General features: G+C 42.3%; 1 long non-coding RNA gene across 10 annotated transcripts; it reads left to right on the top strand.

Moving 5' to 3' along the window:
* Positions 1–7,799: 7,799 nt before the first annotated feature.
* On the top strand, positions 7,800–12,287 carry LOC123102519 (uncharacterized). Of its 10 annotated transcripts, none has more exons than XR_006449000.1 (8): positions 7,800–8,049; positions 8,150–8,222; positions 8,324–8,434; positions 8,544–8,650; positions 9,234–10,471; positions 10,756–10,845; positions 11,655–11,807; positions 11,901–12,287. It is a non-coding gene; the product is annotated as an uncharacterized lncRNA (long non-coding RNA). The 10 variants fall into 10 exon arrangements; XR_006448994.1 differs by having other exon boundaries at positions 8,544–8,721; positions 9,649–10,471; XR_006448996.1 differs by having other exon boundaries at positions 8,544–8,721.
* Positions 12,288–12,895: the final 608 nt, after the last annotated feature.

The raw sequence follows: 12,895 nt of genomic DNA, 5'->3' as shown, positions 1-12,895 counted from the left end.
TCGACGCATATTCCGGATACCATAAAATCAAAATGAAGGAGTCCAACCAAGCTGCAATAGCATTCATCACCCCATATGGGCCATTCTGCTTCAACACCATGCCCTTCGGGCTCAAGAACGTCGGCACCACCTACCAACGCATGATCCAAACATGCTTGGAGAAACAAATCATAAAGACAGTTCAAGCCTATGTGGACGACGTTGTAATCAAGACAAGGCATGTCGAAACACCAACAGATGACCTACGCCTCACATTTGACAACCTCCCGCATATGACATTAAGCTCAATCCAGAAAATGTGTTTTTGGCATCCCCGCAAGAAAGCTGCTGGGCTTCATCGTCTCCAATAGAGGAATTGAAGCAAATCCAGCCAAAATCCGAGCTTTGTCACAGTTGGCTATGCCAACAGACCTTAAACAAGTCCAAAAACTCGCGGGTTGCGTGGCAGCCCTAAGCCGCTTTATCTCCAGATTGGGAGAAAAGGCACTGTCACTCTATCGCCTTCTACGACGAACCAATCACTTCGAGTGGACGGACGCGGCAACAGTCGGACTGGAAAAATAAAAACACTCCTAGCGAGCAACCCAATTCTGGCCGTGCCAAACATCGGCGAACCCATGCTGCTATACGTATCGGCAACACATCAAGTGGTGAGCGCCGTGCTCGTCGTTGAACGAGAACAGGACGGACATAAATTCCCGCTTCAGAAGCCACTATACTACGTATCCACTGTCCTTACACCATGCAAATCCCGGTACCCCCATTATCAAAAGATAGCATATGCGGTCTTCATGGCATCCCGAAAGCTATGACACTACTTCCAGGAGTGTTCGATCACGGTGGCTTCCGAAGTACCACTCAGTGACATAATAAACAACCATGAGGCCACGGGCCAGATTGCCAAATGGGCCATTGAGCTCCTTCCATTTGATATTACATACAAACCACGTCGAGCTATTAAATCCCAAGTACTGGCTGACTTCATTGCCAAATGGACAGAGTCCGAACTCCCTAAAGAGTACGACACATATTGCAACTGGGTTATGTACTTCGATGGCTCCAAAATGTTGGCTGGGCTGGGAGCGGGCATTGTTTTGACATCCCCCATGGGAGATATCATTCAGTACGCACTCCAAATACTATACACAGACTCCAATAATGCAGCCGAATACGAGGCCTTATTGCATGGTCTCCGGATGGCTGTCTCCATGGGCATACAACGCCTGGAAGTGCGCGGGGACTCAAACCTTGCAATATCTCAAATAAATGGAGACTTCGATGCAAAAGATCCGAAGATGGCGGCTTATCATAATGACGTCCTAAAAATGTCGGCTCGGTTCGAGGGACTCGAGTTTCATCACGTGGCCCGAGAAAGTAACCAAGCGGCTGACGTTCTTGCTCGTATCGGTACCAAGTGGGACCCAGTCCCACCTAACATCTTTCTGGAAAGGCTTTTCAAGCCATGCATGGTGTGGCAGGGGGAAAGCGGAAACACTAGTCCGGATCCGAACACAACCCTAGATTCCGAACACATCGATATCATCGGAGGCTCAGCCACCAAAATAACACCGTTGGCCCATCTCATTATGGCAGTCATTGCCCCATGGACCGAACCCTTCTTGGCCTACCTTAATAGGAAGGAACTTCCTGAGGATCAAAGTGAGGCCCGCCGCATTGTCCGACGTTCGAAGGCCTACAAGGTTCACAATGGAGAACTATATAAGAAAAGCGCTACCGGAGTCCTTCAAAGATGCATCTCCGAGGAGGAGGAGGAGCGGCAGCTCCTGGCTGAGATTCATGGCGGTCTCGGCGGGCACCACGCCACAGCTCGGGCCCTTGTTAGCAAGGCCTACCGTACAGGGTTTTATTGGCCAACGGCCCGAGCAAATGCACAGCACCTTGTCCAACGTTGCGTCAGATGCCAACTCTTCGCCAATCAAAGCCACATGCCCCCCACTGCCTTACAAACAATCCCCATCACTTGGCCTTTTGTGGTCTGGGGATTGGACATGGTTGGACCCCTTAAAGGAGGAAGCCATAAGAAAAAATATCTGATGGTCATGGTGGATAAATTCACTAAGTGGATAGAGGCCAAACCAGTTAAAACGGCCGAGTCCAGGCCGGTGATAGAATTTATATCCGATGTCGTACACCGTTATGGTGTCCGACACAACATCATCACTGATAACGGCTCTAATTTCACAATCGATGAAGTGAAAACCTGGTGCGCTAATCTGGGGATCAAGCTCAATTACGCCTCTGTCTATCATCTGCAGACAAACAGTCAAGTCGAACGGGCCAACGGTCTTATAATGAGCGGCATCAAACCCAGGGTGGTGCGGTCTTTGAAGGAAACAGACACACACTAGGTTGAGGAGCTTGACTCCGTACTCTGGGGGCTGTGGACCATGCCCAACCAAACTACCGGATACACACCTTTTTTCATGGTGTACGATGCAGCGGCTATGCTACCCTGCGACATTATACATGACTCACCTCGGGTGCGCATGTACAAAGAGAGAGAGAGAGAGAGAGAGAGAGAGAGAGAGAGGCCAAGCTCGATCGGCAGGACAGCCTAGACTCCCTAGAGGAGGAGCGTGACGTCGGAAAAGCCCGCTCCACGTTTTATCAACAACAGGCCCGCAGATACCAAAGTAGAGAAGTACGGGCCAAGACTTACAACGTTGGCGAACTCGTTCTATGCTTGCCGGAGAAGAAAAAGGACAAACTCAAGCCCAAATGGGAGGGTCCCTTCATCGTTGATGAAGTCCTCATCGGAGGAGCGTACCGCCTGCATGATGCGTCAGACAATCGCCTTGAGCCGAACCCCTGGAACGCGGCCAAACTCCAAAGATTCTATGCCTAAGCACCGAACTCTTTGTTCGTCTCCTCCTCCCTGCTGTTTCCATAATACTTTTTTTTCTTTATTTCTCTCTCTTTTAGTTTTTATCTTTAGCCTTAAAGCTTTTGTGCGGTTAGACCGCGCACCACGGACGCACACATATGCCTTCAAATATGTACGTCCATTATACCCGGGGGCTTCTTGTACAGAAGCTTGCTATTATTCTCCGGGCATCGAGCTCATCACATATGCGTTTTCCCCATCTGTACCTTTTCTTCGCCATTATATGCATCGATATGACTTAAGTTTTGGCCAAGCTGGGTTGCCTGGCTCCTGTGCTTATGCCCTACATTCCCATTAGTTCAGCTAGGGCATAAAGGGAGCACCTCTGCGATTGTTACTACCGGGTCATCTGGATGTGTACCTCAGACTGGGTGAAGCCGAAAGCTAGCGTTCTGAAGGGAATATTCGGTTGGTGAATTAAAGACGTTTTTTTGCATTCGCTCCATCGGCGGTGATGGGTACATCTGTACCGTCATAGCTCATCTGATAGAATATTCCATCCTCGAGATCCACAAATATGTCCGGATCTTCTTCATATCCGGGGTCAAGATCCCGATTGCGATTCTCTGGCTGAGGAGCAAGGTCATAGATCCCCTCGATAGCCTTTCGCCATTCATGTTATAAGAGGATAAGATACTGCCTGTCAAGAATGATTTAGGGACATGAGTAAAATAGTGGAGTTGAATCTTACCCAACTGGGAGGATTATACATGGAAAATCCATCTCGATATTGGAGACAGGTGAACTCCTCCTTCTCCGTTTATACAGCTCGGCCAATATTTTTGCGAGGGTGGCGGGGGTCTTTGGGCCCTTCCGACCATAGTGTGAGGCGTCGTCTTCCCTGTTATAATGCCACATGGGCAGCCCTCTGTATTGGAGTGGCTGGACCCCCCGCGTTATGGAGATTGCCATTACCTCGACTATGGACAATCCGGACTGGGAAAGCATCTTAATCTTGCCCAGCAGCAGGCTGATCTCTGCACTATCCTCTTCCTCGAGGCTCCAAGGACGCCAGCTATGGCGTTTCTTCAATGGAGCACTTGAAAACTCGGGGAAGCCCATACGGACAGGGTCGGGTAGAGCAACGTCGTCGATGTAGAACCATTCGGAAGGCCACTCTTCGAAAGCTTTCTTCGGCGTGCCAGACATGTATCCGGTCCCGGCGATGCGCCACACTTCAGCTCCTCCCACTTCAAAAATTTAACCACCTTGATTACGAGGGACGAGGCAAAATAGTCTTCTCCATAAATCGAAATGGGCCTCGTAGCCCAGGAATAGCTCGCATAGAGCGACATAACCCGCAATATGAAGGATAGAGGCAGGAGTGAGACTGTGCAGTTGGAGGCCGTAGTAGTCCACCAGACCTCGGAGGAAGGGGTGGATCGGAAATCCGACACCCCTTAACAAGAAGGGGAGAAGCATACTCGTTCTCCCCTGGACGGATTAGGGAAGTTCTCCGTTTGAGCCCCGCCCTTGAAGGACGACATCCCTGCTCGTACGGGGACCAAATCCGCAGGGGGAAGAAAGCCCTGTGTTTGCAACTTCGCCAACTGACTGTGGGATACGGAACATCTCTCCCAATCACCCTTTTTGGAGCCATGGGGATGAGAGGAAGAGCTGGGAGCGCTAGCCATGTTGGGGTGGTTTTTTCTTAGCGAGCTCTGAGGATATTTTCGTGGGGTGTGGAATGGATCTTAGATCTATTCTCTTTAAATAGGCACCTTTGTGGTACGGTCGGGGTGGTATATGCAAAAAATACCCCGACCTCTCGCATTCGCTCGACACATGGAAACTAAAGTTGTTGATGCACAGAAGCCGAGGGGTACAACATTAAATGGAAGGCCGAACACACTACTTGGAAGTCATCGGTCAAGGAACCCGCCTTGCAATGCCGAACATAATCTATGTGCCGAGCACCTCATCATTGAAGACTGGTTTGGGGGCTACCGAGGGAGTCCTGGACTAAGGGGTACTCGGGCGTCCGACCTGTTAGCCATGGGCCGGAGTGATGGGCTGTGAACATACGAAGACCGAAGACTGCACCCGTGTCCGGATGAGACTTTCCTTGGCGTGGAAGGCAAGCTTGGCGGCCAACTATGTAGATTCCTTTCTCTGTAACCGACCTTGTGTAACCCTAGATCCCTCCCGTGTCTATATAAACCGAAGGGCTAGGTCCGTAGATACCCCGAATCCTCATTATCATAGTCATACAGGCTAGACTTCTAGGGTTTAGACATTACGATCTCATGGTAGATCAGCTCTTGTAATACTCATATTCATCAAGATCAATCAAGCAGGACGCAGGGTATTACCTCCATAGAGAGGGCCCGAACCTGGATAAACATCGTGTCCCCTGTCTCCTGTTACCATCGACCTTAGATGGACAGTTCGGGACCCCCTACCCGAGATCCACTGGTTTTGACACCGACAGGGGCCTTCCACAATCTGGCTATATCTCGAGAGTGAACATCAATTTGCCTTCCAGCCATATAGAATTCTTTCACCTTAAGGATAGCTTTCCAGCAGGGTGAATCATTGAATTCTTCTTTAACATCAACTACATTAGATCTTTTGAAATACTTAGCCTTAATAATATCCTGCCCCAAACCAACTTTGTTCAGTTTCCACCACCACTTGGTGGGCAAGCTGATGTTTTGTTTATGTAAGTGTTAAATCCAAGGCCCTCCTTTTTTTCTTAGGTTTGCAAATTCTAGACCATTTAAATAGGTGATATCTTTTTTCTCTTTACTAACTTCCCAGAAAAACCTCCTCCTGTGCTTATCTAGTCTCTTAATGAAGGTTTTAGTCAGCAAGACCATGTACATATAATATAATGCAATACTAGAGAGATAGGCATTCAACAAAGTAAGCCTCCCCTAGAAGATGTAGAATTTCCAATCCAGGTGTCACATCTTTTGATGTATTTGGGTACCAAGAAATCCCAGGCCACTCCCCTCAAATAGGAGAAACTAACAGGTGCCCCTAAATACTTCATAGCAAAATGCCCAATCTGGCAGTTAAATATATCAACATAGGTCTTAAGTATCTCATCATCACCCCCACACATAACATTTCACTTTTATTTTCGGAAATTAATCTTCAGGCAGCCATCAACTCAAAGATATATAGCAACACTTTAAGATTTAGAGCTTTCTCAGGATCAAGGTCAATACACAATACTGTATCATCAGCATATTGTAGCTATTCCATTATCAATTAGGTCAGAAGCAATCCCTACTAAAGTTTACTTTTCTGTGCATTTAACACCATCTATCATAAGCACTCAACATGCAAATTGAATAAAAAAAGAGACAGGGGGTCTCCCCTGCCTGACCCCTTTATGACTTTGGAAATAATGCCTAGTAGTGTTATTTAACTCCACACTAACAGTTCCATTATATAGGATGCACTTTATCCAATTGCACCACGTAGGACCAAAGCCCCTCATCTTAAGGCAGTCACTGAGAAAATCCCAATTGTCTTTGTCATAAGATTTCCTGAAATCAAGCTTAATGAAAATTCCAATTTTTCTTCTTCTTAATATGAGTATGATGCAAGATTTCATGCAGGGAGAGTATACCATCCATAATATTTTTGTGCTTAGTAAAAGAATTCTGGTCCACACTAAACATCTTATCAACAAATAGTGCCACCCTATTATCTAGAACTTTAGTAATCAATTTGTAAGGGCATTTGAGCAAACAAATAGGCCTGAACTGTTGATTTTTCTTGGATCCATTAATTTTAGGCATCAAAGTTACAATCCCATAGTTCAACCTATTGATAGAGGCAAAGGTGTCTCGTCTTTCGATGAGATGGTGGCTATCATTTTTGGTGGAGTATACTTTGACGATCCGACTACGATCGTGCGAGGACGTCGCGCCTTAGCAATCGCTAAACCAACTCCGAGGGGTTATTGACCACGCCAGAGCACGATCAACCTGACCACGAAGGTCTATTTCCTGCAAGCAAATGGACAACAAGCAAGAAACTGAAATTGCAATCCGGATATTGTGAATATAAGAGGAAAACTTTATTAATGAAGGTGGGGTTCTGTGACGTCTTGGTCTGGTCGTTGAACACAAATGAAGTACGCGAAGTTGGAGCTATGGCGAACTTTTAATTTAAACAAAACCCAAAGTCTAAACAACGCCCTAAGGGCTGTATATATGGAGGAAGAGGGGGGAATTTCATGGCCCTTGGAGGAGGGGGTCCGAAACCAACCCCAACTCTTGTTTCCCCACACATACGAACTCTAAAAACAACCTATACTTAAGTATTTCGAAATTACATGGCCCTGGCCCAATAATAAGGTGACGCAACACCTAGAATAGCCTTTGGACGAAATTTATGAAGTGGCATCTTGTATATTTCGTCCAAGGATTCATGCACTCCTTATGGTGGCTTCAAAGTCCTGAAATCATCACTTGTAACTCCGTTCTTGTTCCCCTTGCACATGCCATCATCCCCATGCTTGGTCTTGCTTAGTGTTCATCCCTCTTATCCATGCCAGTCCCTTCATTTGTAAGCAAAACAAATGTATCCAATTTAGGCAGCATCATCTTCTCATGGACATTAGAATAATTAATGAGAAACGAAAGTACCTGATAATTTAATTGGCATGCGCGAGCTCTAGTAATTGATCCAGTATATGTAGCAGTAGGGGCTATGGGTGTAACAATGGTATTGATGTCCTCATCAGCTATGGACATCAAGTGTGCTAGCATGAAATGTAGAAAACAGGTTCATAATATCATCTATACCTATACTAATTACAGACTCCCAAGTAATTACCACATTAATCAGAAATTAGGAGCCGTCTATCTTGTGGGGCTGAGTTATAACGGTTTAGATTAGCTAACAAAAGAAAAAACAATAGATGACAGAATAATCAGATTCTAATCTCAATATGAAAAGTATTCTACCGTCCCTTCGTTTTTTCCCTCTCCCCACGTTGGAAAGTATTCCATCCGTCCATCTCTTTCCCCCATGGAAAACCAAATATCTTGCCCACGGTCCCTTCCTCTCCAATCTTTCTCTCTCAAATCTCTCTACCCTAGAAACCAAACTAATACAGAGCAAGCGCGGCGATGGATCTAAAAAACATATGGGGCCATGGATCTAGCATTCCTGATCTAGATCAGGTTCGTTCCTCAATCTATTTTGCATTTTTTTTGCTGATTTGTCATCCAAAATATTAATTTGGATTTAGATTTAATAGTTTTGCATCTCTATTTTGATCAGGTTGTCCTCGAATTCACCCTAATCACGATTTGGATCAAATCCTCAATCTTTTGAAGTACAATTTCTGGATCAGGTTCGTTCCTCAATCTATTTTGCAATTTTTTTTGCTGATTTGTCATCCAAAATATTAATTTGGATTCGGATTTAATTGTTTTGCATCTCTATTTTGATCAGGTTGTCCTCGAATTCATCCTAATCACGATTTGGATCAAACCCTCAATCTTTTGAAGTACAATTTCCGGATGCCTTATGGAGATCGGACCGGAGCACAACTATGCCCATCAGGTGTACTTATAATTAATATATCTCTTGACTATATACGACTACCTCGGGATTCACAAGTCGTCTAACGCCCTAGCCTGGTTTCCCGGCCACATCTCTCATGGGAGTATAGGCAGCCGTTGCACAAGAGATGCCGAAGAAGGGGGAGTAACCCCATCACATGTAGCTCAGTATGTGTGGCATCCAAGAAGCTGCTTCGATCGCAGACTACATGCTCAGGTCCATGGCATAGCATATACATCATGTACGTCATGGATGCATGCATAAAAGTGAGCTAGGACGTCAGACAGGTTAGTATTCATTGGTGCAATCATGTGCCGTGATAAACTGGTCAATGCAAGTTAGCAAACCGTCTGAGGAAAAATAGACAACTGATGGTATCTCAAAGATTGAAGATACTATGATTCAGATTGAGCGAGTACATCAAAAGGAATTAAATGAGTACAAATACCGTGATTCCTAATATTTACAACTCTTGGAATATACAGGATAGAAAATTTTAATTTTAGACTACGGGGTGAGAAGGTCAACAATATTAATGTGGATTCTTTCTGTCGTGTTGTCATAGTAACATCAACAACTGTCTGATATTTGATTTTTGTGTATTTCATATTAAAAGGATGTAAGTATAGTTATATGTGTATATTTATTTTATAGGAAAGTTAATATCATGTGCATACAGAGTAGTCGATGTTATCTATAGGTGCATACAGAGTAGTCGTTGTCATCTGTAGGTGCAAACAGAGTTTATGTGAATTTGAATATCATCAGCTAATCGTGTCCCTTTACTTCTACTATGAAGATGGGGTGAAACATAAATTGATTTGCAAACAGGGGAAAGAGAGACCAAAGTAAAGATTTCACAGCTCCTATGGAGATGAGGTGCCAATTTGCTGTATGAAAAAGCATAGTCTGGAGGAATACCAATTGTAGCACTACATTATTATATGCACTGAACACCGAGCAGAACTCTATTGAAGAATGAAGATGCATGCTCTTAGCTTATTTCCTTGGAATAATGATGTACGATGCTTCCATTTGATTTTGATTTGGTGTAAACATATAGATACAAATCAATACGTTAATAGCAAATCCATATGCCATGGAATAGAATTTATGTTTGTAGATGCTCTATGTTAGGAGCTCCTTCTAATTAAAAAGTTGTTGAGTAAAGCCAACAGATGAGTAACTTCTAGATTATAATTTTTTTATTCTAGGTTAAATCTAACAAGAGACATCACCAACCAAAAACCTAACAACTCATCAACTTAGTTATAATGCTATCCTAACTGTTAAGAGACATAATAACTAAAGAAGATACAAATTCTCACTGGGATGAGCTCTACAAACAGCTGGTACATGACAATGTATGTGTGCTGGAATGAGAAACTCACACACTGCGAAAGGTACGACCTCTGATGCTATGGACTCTGATGTTATAGAAGCTATGATTTGTGATGCTAATCTTGCATGTTTAGACCTGCTATGATCGAATTTGCTCAAATTATTCTGTGGTGTATTAAATAACATGCCCTTTTGTAGTTTGTATTTGCTGACATATATAAAATTTCATTTGGGCCATTCGTTACAGTACTTCTATTATGTGTTCTTGAGCGACGATTAATACATTAATACCGAGGGAGTCCTCTATCCAGTGATTTTGTCGTACGTAATATTATCTTACACAAGTTACTATCAATGGTATAATTTGATCAGTGTTGTATTCAGTTAGAAAGGAATTTCTTTTCAGTGACTACCCTTCCAAATTTTGTACCAATAATAGTTGTCTTTTGTAAAGATATTTCTCTAAATATTTTACTTCATGATCAGTGGTCTAGCTGGCACAATTCTCTAGTATATTGTATAAATCATTTTAACTTTTCAAAGTGACCGGATTCTATATAGATTGTTGGTTATTGTGTGCTATAGTTGTCTTAGTAGTGCTCGCACTCATTAATGGATGATTTTTTTACAGACCTCTCCTTCAATACTTTTTTTAATATGGTGATGAAAGTCCGAAGAACAATTCTTATGCCCATGGTATGACCTGGTAATTTCCTTAGTAAGGAGATTCTCCTTATCAGTAGTGAAATCTTAGGTTGTCTCTAAACTAGAAAGAAGAAACACATGATGGTGCTGCATAGGACCTCCCAGCTTTCCTTTTTGGGAAAATTTATTAGGCGGCACATGTATCAAACTTATAAGACATAACTAATATTTGTCTGATTCTTTTTGTACCTGATTCAGAATTAAGAACGCATTAAATAAATTGTATTTTTTGGACATGGAATATCTCAACTAAGAGCCTTTCACAAAATATGCAGGGCACTGAGTAATGAGTAATTCAAGCTCGGGTCTTGGTAGTGGGATAAATGGAAAATCATATCGATTAATAACTAAATACAAAACTAAATGTAAGTTTCTATGATTTCCAAGTTTGCAATCTCTTCCTGATTTTTAGTTGTATAAGCTCACAAAAAGGATGCACATAGAGTCCAATAGTTCATTCATCTGTCTACACACATGCCTTATATTTTATGCAAAAAACAAGCATAAGAAAATAATTGAGGTGAATGCGCCAAAAGAAATGAGATGTCATATTTTTTTGGCTTATTACTACCTCACCTTATAGAAAAGTTAAAAATTTATAGTAACTTTAGTGTCCATTCTTTTTACAATCCAGTGGCCACAAAATGTTTGTTCCTCTATTTGGTTCTTACATTTCATGTTTTATGTTACATTTTTCTGTACTAATATTTTTTGTTAGGATTATTTGCCTATCTAAATAAGTTAGGTAACACAATATACAATATAAGACTCTTTATGGTACAGTGTATTCATCTATGAACCATTAAAAAGTCTAATTGTTCATTAATTTTTTTATCCTATTTTGGGAAGAGATAAAAATGCCTTTTGTGTGTTTTCTTTCATTACTATAATTGTGATTTGATGTACCTCTGAATTTGGATCATTTTTCTTAGCATTTAGTATGACAAAATTTACATTCTTCTTAAGTAAACCGAAATTTGCATGTTTCCTTTCTATTGGTTCAAGAGACTGGTATAATAATTTAGTTTATATATCTAAATATTGTGTATCTAATAAATGATTTTAGTACCTTTATCTTTAGGTGTTGTACAAAATGCTAGGACTTGCAAATAGATGGGTTGACGACTATCGTCTATGATGCTTATGTTCTTCTGATTGATCTATCTGGTAACAGTTGCAGGTTGGCCGGCGAGCGCTGGCACCAACCAGAGGATGCATTGGCGCACAGAGAAGTGCCAGTTCATGCCGATGAGCGATGATTGTCAATGGAGATTACATGTGGCTGCGGAAGCATAAAAAGCATGGTGATAAGAAAGGATTGATCAGGGTAAAGTACTAGCATTGAAGTTTTTGTATTGGCTCTTAATTTATTTGCTTTTTAGTAGATATATCCTTGATTCTTGAAGAGAATTTTGTGCAGTTTGTATTGTCTGACGCATTTGTGCAAGAACCAAGTAATTGCTACAGTACCAGTTAGGTTGCTCTGGGAGGACTTCTTTCTGCCATAAGGATTAAAGCACCTTGATTGATTCATGGAGGACGCACCAAACAAGGATTATTTACTACTGGATCTACCGGCCAGAAAAACAGAGCACACGCCCATGATTGCCCAAGTCCGGAAGGGACAAGGCCACTATGTAATATATATCCCAGTTAGCTCCAACACTTAATTTCCTGTGCCTCCTGATGATATTTACTAACTAGACTTAGGAATGTGAGAAACGTCATTTTGTAATATGCCTTGCTGGAGCAAGATTGAATTGCTGGACCAAGGTCTACATCTATATTCCCTTATGTTTTTCACTTACGTCCTTTTTTTCCTACCCATTTTTATGGCATTCCGAGCAAAAGAAAAAAACGAGGGTGCTTTTAAATTACAAGCAAGAAAAATGTATTGACAGTATCCGTGGCTTATTTCTTCTTTGCTACCCAGAATTTGCTGCATCCAACATGACAACCCCAAAACATGATCAATGCATGCTAAACCAAATATGCAAAGCCGCTGCTTGCAAAACATAATGTATACAAACACATTGATTTATCAGTCTATTTTTGTTTGTGGGTGTAATTATGGTTTTGTTGTTGTACTCGACAACTATGTTATTCTCACCTGTCTGCCTTCATGTTGTTAATTAAGATTTCACCCATTCTTAATTACTTTCATGCTCCTTATCAACAGCATTTTCCTAAAACTACAAACCGAATCCATATAATCTCGCCTCTCACAACCTTTCCTTTCACGTACATTGTTGTCATAGAAAACCAGTTATGAAATAATCTGTTTGGTTCCTCCAAATTTTGTAGCTCATAAAACTGTAATGTGTAGAGTAAGTCAATAGAAATCATTACTGAAAGCACCATGGTAGGCATGGGTGCATGAACACTTTAATTCGTAACTTGGAAATTCTATATGTC

Source organism: Triticum aestivum, chromosome 5A (assembly GCF_018294505.1).
Source record: "Triticum aestivum cultivar Chinese Spring chromosome 5A, IWGSC CS RefSeq v2.1, whole genome shotgun sequence".
Lineage (NCBI taxonomy): Eukaryota > Viridiplantae > Streptophyta > Magnoliopsida > Poales > Poaceae > Triticum > Triticum aestivum.
Note: the sequence above shows the minus strand (reverse complement) of the source record. Positions and strands in the feature narration are given on the sequence as shown.